The following is a 5,000-nucleotide window of genomic DNA, read 5'->3' as shown; positions in this document are numbered from 1 at the left end:
CAGACAAATCGCTCCACCAACTAAGAACGGCCATGCACCACCACCCACCGAATCAAGAAAGAGCTATCAATCTGTCAATCCTTCCGGTGTCCGGGCCTGGTGAGGTTTCCCGTGTTGAGTCAAATTAAGCCGCAGGCTCCACTCCTGGTGGTGCCCTTCCGTCAATTCCTTTAAGTTTCAGCTTTGCAACCATACTTCCCCCGGAACCCAAAAGCTTTGGTTTCCCGGAGGCTGCCCGCCGAGTCATCGGAGGAACTGCGGCGGATCGCTGGCTGGCATCGTTTATGGTTAGAACTAGGGCGGTATCTGATCGCCTTCGAACCTCTAACTTTCGTTCTTGATTAATGAAAACATACTTGGCAAATGCTTTCGCTTCTGTTCGTCTTGCGACGATCCAAGAATTTCACCTCTAACGTCGCAATACGAATGCCCCCGCCTGTCCCTATTAATCATTACCTCGGGTTCCGAAAACCAACAAAATAGAACCGAGGTCCTATTCCATTATTCCATGCACACAGTATTCAGGCGGGCTTGCCTGCTTTAAGCACTCTAATTTGTTCAAAGTAAACGTGCCGGCCCACCGAGACACTCAACTAAGAGCACCCTGGTAGGATTTCAACGGGGTCCGCCTCGGGACGCGCAAGCACGCCTTCGGCTCGCCCCACCGGCAGGACGTCCCACGATACATGCCAGTTAAACACCGACGGGCGGTGAACCAACAGCGTGGGACACAAATCCAACTACGAGCTTTTTAACCGCAACAACTTTAATATACGCTATTGGAGCTGGAATTACCGCGGCTGCTGGCACCAGACTTGCCCTCCAATAGATACTCGTTAAAGGATTTAAAGTGTACTCATTCCGATTACGGGGCCTCGGATGAGTCCCGTATCGTTATTTTTCGTCACTACCTCCCCGTGCCGGGAGTGGGTAATTTGCGCGCCTGCTGCCTTCCTTGGATGTGGTAGCCGTTTCTCAGGCTCCCTCTCCGGAATCGAACCCTGATTCCCCGTTACCCGTTACAACCATGGTAGGCGCAGAACCTACCATCGACAGTTGATAAGGCAGACATTTGAAAGATGCGTCGCCGGTACGAGGACCGTGCGATCAGCCCAAAGTTATTCAGAGTCACCAAGGCAAACGGACCAGACGAGCCAATCCGATTGGTTTTGATCTAATAAAAGCGTCCCTTCCATCTCTGGTCGGGACTCTGTTTGCATGTATTAGCTCTAGAATTACCACAGTTATCCAAGTAACGTGGGTACGATCTAAGGAACCATAACTGATTTAATGAGCCATTCGCGGTTTCACCTTAATGCGGCTTGTACTGAGACATGCATGGCTTAATCTTTGAGACAAGCATATGACTACTGGCAGGATCAACCAGGGAGCTGCGTCAACGAGAGCTGAGCAGCCGGCCGCCCGGGAGTGTGTCCCGAGGGCCCGCGCGAACACGCAAGCGTCCGCTCAATTATTCTGCAAACAGGAGGAGGCTGAGCTCCCCTGCACGATACACCTCGAAACCCTCTCAGGTCCCGGCGGCGCGCAGCGCCGTCCTAAGTACTTGGTCGGGTTCGAGAGAGGCGCAATCGCCCGGAGATGGGCGAGTAGACGCTTTCAGTGCGAACACCCGTGCTCCCAACTGAGCTTGCCGCTGCCGACAGAGGCCCGGGAGCGTGCTGTCGTGGCATTGCCGGCGGGAAACAACACGCGCCACCTACGGTGACCGGCAGCTCCAACGCCAGCGCCACAGAAGGGCAAAGCCCCACTTGGGTGCAGAAGCGAACTCTCCCAGCACAGCGCACGCGCCAACACGTCCGCAGAGCTGCGATACAAACCACCTGCGAGAACCGCTGGGGGCGACCGAGCAGCAGACGGCGTCGCGACGCCGAGTGCCGGGCGGCGGCGCATCCTCAACGCACACAGTCCGCAATCGGACCAGCACACTGCAGATGTCCACCGCGCTTCGCACCGGGCTCGGCAGAACCCACTTTGGCCGCCTGGCGCCGCGCGCAGGGTGCGCCGGCGCATAGCTGGGACGCCAGCCGGGCCCGTCGGCCGGCGCTCCTGCCACTGGGCGCCCCCCACCAGCCGGCTGTAGTGCGTGCGCTCACGCAGCGCGCGGCCAGCACGCCGGGCGGCCCCCCCTCACCGGCCGGGGACTGTCCCGCCAAGCCACAGCCTCGTATCGCTTCATACCCACATGGCCAACTCAGGTTCGGGGGCATGGCGGGTACCGCCGAAACAACCGGTTCATAGATGTACCGATCGTCGCTATCACCGATGCACCTGCAGCGCGAACAACCGCTCAACAACTGATTTCCAGTTCATTTGCGGATCTTTGGCAGCAAACGTATACGTCAATCTACATTTGCGAAATCTACGATTCTGGCATGCCTGCATGTTATGTGTCACGACACGCTACATCAGCCCACATACACACTGCGGCATGTACACGAGAGAACACGTGGAAGATGGTCCGCGCACGTGTGCAATGTCCCTTGCGCGGTCGACTGTCAACCGGCCTCTGTAGCATGTCGCAGATGTGGAACGCGGTCCACCGTGCTATCATGTTGTGTGGGGCAATACGATTAAATAGGAAAACCCTCGTCGCTACATCAACAGACGGCTCACGCTGATTCCCGGCAGAGGGAGGAGGGGGGGGGGGGGGGGGCCAACATGCAATACTTTCGTCCGTACCTACCTACCACATGTCTGTACGGCGTACAACAGTGCAATCTCGCTGTAATGGGGAGACGAGACAAGTAGCATCGTGCACAACATATGGCCCTTATGATTCGCCATTGTAGGGCGCAGCCGGTGTACGGTCAAGCATGTGCCACATTATGTCACTCAGTACGTAACGACGGATGATCAGTGTGGGTTACGCGTACATCAGCGGACAGTCCACACAGGCCGTACCACAACGTACACTGACTGCATCGACAACCGAATGCAACTGAACAGCTGCAAGGCTCATTTCACAAACAAACGCCTGACCGACCAGCTTGGAAGGGCAGGAGGGGAGGGCGATATTCGTTCTGTAGCGGTACACCCTTCCAGTGGTTAGCGGGACTGTGTAGAAAGTACGCAACACTCGAAAGACCTTTATGTGAGGGTACGCACCATGGCATCAAGAAATACACATGACACCAGAGGATCCAAGCAGTGAACTATGTTCAGAGGGTTGCTGTTAGGCAAAGCTACATTCCTGTGACGTTACATGTGACAGTTAAGGTGCAGTGTAAGTTAGGTTAAGGTGCAGCGTAAGTTAGGTTAAGGTGCAGTGTAAGTTAGGTTAAGGTGCAGCGTAAGTTAGGTTAAGGTGCAGCGTAAGTTAGGTTAAGGTGCAGCGTAAGTTAGGTTAAGGTGCAGCGTAACTTGGGTTAAGGTGCAGCGTAACTTGGGTTAAGGTGCAGCGTAACTTGGGTTAAGGTGCAGCGTAACTTGGGTTAAGGTGCAGCGTAACTTGGGTTAAGGTGCAGCGTAACTTGGGTTAAGGTGCAGCGTAACTTGGGTTAAGGTGCAGCGTAACTTGGGTTAAGGTGCAGCGTAACTTGGGTTAAGGTGCAGCGTAACTTGGGTTAAGGTGCAGCGTAACTTGGGTTAAGGTGCAGCGTAACTTGGGTTAAGGTGCAGCGTAACTTGGGTTAAGGTGCAGCGTAACTTGGGTTAAGGTGCAGCGTAACTTGGGTTAAGGTGCAGCGTAACTTGGGTTAAGGTGCAGCGTAACTTGGGTTAAGGTGCAGCGTAACTTGGGTTAAGGTGCAGCGTAACTTGGGTTAAGGTGCAGCGTAACTTGGGTTAAGGTGCAGCGTAACTTGGGTTAAGGTGCAGCGTAACTTGGGTTAAGGTGCAGCGTAACTTGGGTTAAGGTGCAGCGTAACTTGGGTTAAGGTGCAGCGTAACTTGGGTTAAGGTGCAGCGTAACTTGGGTTAAGGTGCCAACGTGGGTTAGGTTAAGGGGCCAACGTGGGTTAGGTTAAGGGCCAACGTGGGTTAGGTTAAGGGCCAACGTGGGTTAGGTTAAGGGCCAACGTGGGTTAGGTTAAGGGCCAACGTGGGTTAGGTTAAGGGCCAACGTGGGTTAGGTTAAGGGCCAACGTGGGTTAGGTTAAGGGCCAACGTGGGTTAGGTTAAGGGCCAACGTGGGTTAGGTTAAGGGCCAACGTGGGTTAGGTTAAGGGCCAACGTGGGTTAGGTTAAGGGCCAACGTGGGTTAGGTTAAGGGCCAACGTGGGTTAGGTTAAGGGCCAACGTGGGTTAGGTTGCCAGAGATGTGTCAAATCAGGATGTACGTTTGGCTGGTGTCAGGTGGTGGGTTGGTTCGATGCCTTTATAAGGAGTGTGGCCAAAGGGTATTTTATTACTTGTACCTTTTGTGTTGTGGCGTGGCGTTGCGTCCTGTGTTGATACTGGGTGGACCACTGTGGGTGTTGCTGGCTGATTTGAGCTGCGTTGTTTGCGGGTGGTGTGAGACATTCTGTCTTATTAGTGGACGTGACGTTCCTCTTGTCGTTCTTTGGATAGTGTCCTGTGGCAGCGAGGATAAAATGGATGTTGTTGAACGATAGTGCTTTGGTGCTTTCGCTTTGTTACACACAGAGTGGACTGTGAGATAGGGTGACTGGGTCGAGTGCGGTTCACACTGTCCTCCCCAGTTTACAGTATGTATCATCTATGTATGTGGTCCTGCATCATTTACTAAGCAGGGACGTCAGACGACTGAAATATTAGTTATGTACTGATGTAAAGCAGAATGCTTACCTTCCACCAGTGGGCGAGTATCGACTCTGCCCCAGCGTTGCCACCGCAGGAAGCGGTGTCGGAAACACTACCCGCACACCGTCACCACTGTGCGGGGGGACGGACCCTCTATATCCTCAGCGGCGCACTCTTTGCCACCGGGCGTCACGTCTCGCGGCCCGCCGTCCAGAGCATGTATTGGGACAGCGGGACTTTGGCTTTTGGGAGATAACTCTTCATGAAGTGGAAGATAT

The 5,000-nt window shown here is 54.3% G+C and overlaps 1 non-coding gene across 1 annotated transcript in view; it reads right to left on the bottom strand.

Moving 5' to 3' along the window:
- Positions 1–1,390, bottom strand: part of LOC126331817 (small subunit ribosomal RNA) — a 1,893-nt gene extending 503 nt beyond the window's left edge. The window contains exon 1 of the ribosomal RNA XR_007563497.1: positions 1–1,390. This exon is cut by the window's left edge and continues 503 nt beyond it. This is a non-coding gene — a ribosomal RNA (small subunit ribosomal RNA).
- Between the last annotated feature and the right edge of the window lie 3,610 nt (positions 1,391–5,000).

The sequence above is a fragment of the Schistocerca gregaria genome, unplaced genomic scaffold (genome assembly GCF_023897955.1).
Source record: "Schistocerca gregaria isolate iqSchGreg1 unplaced genomic scaffold, iqSchGreg1.2 ptg001408l, whole genome shotgun sequence".
Classification (NCBI taxonomy): Eukaryota; Metazoa; Arthropoda; class Insecta; order Orthoptera; family Acrididae; genus Schistocerca; species Schistocerca gregaria.
This window is presented reverse-complemented; position numbering and strand designations above follow the sequence as displayed.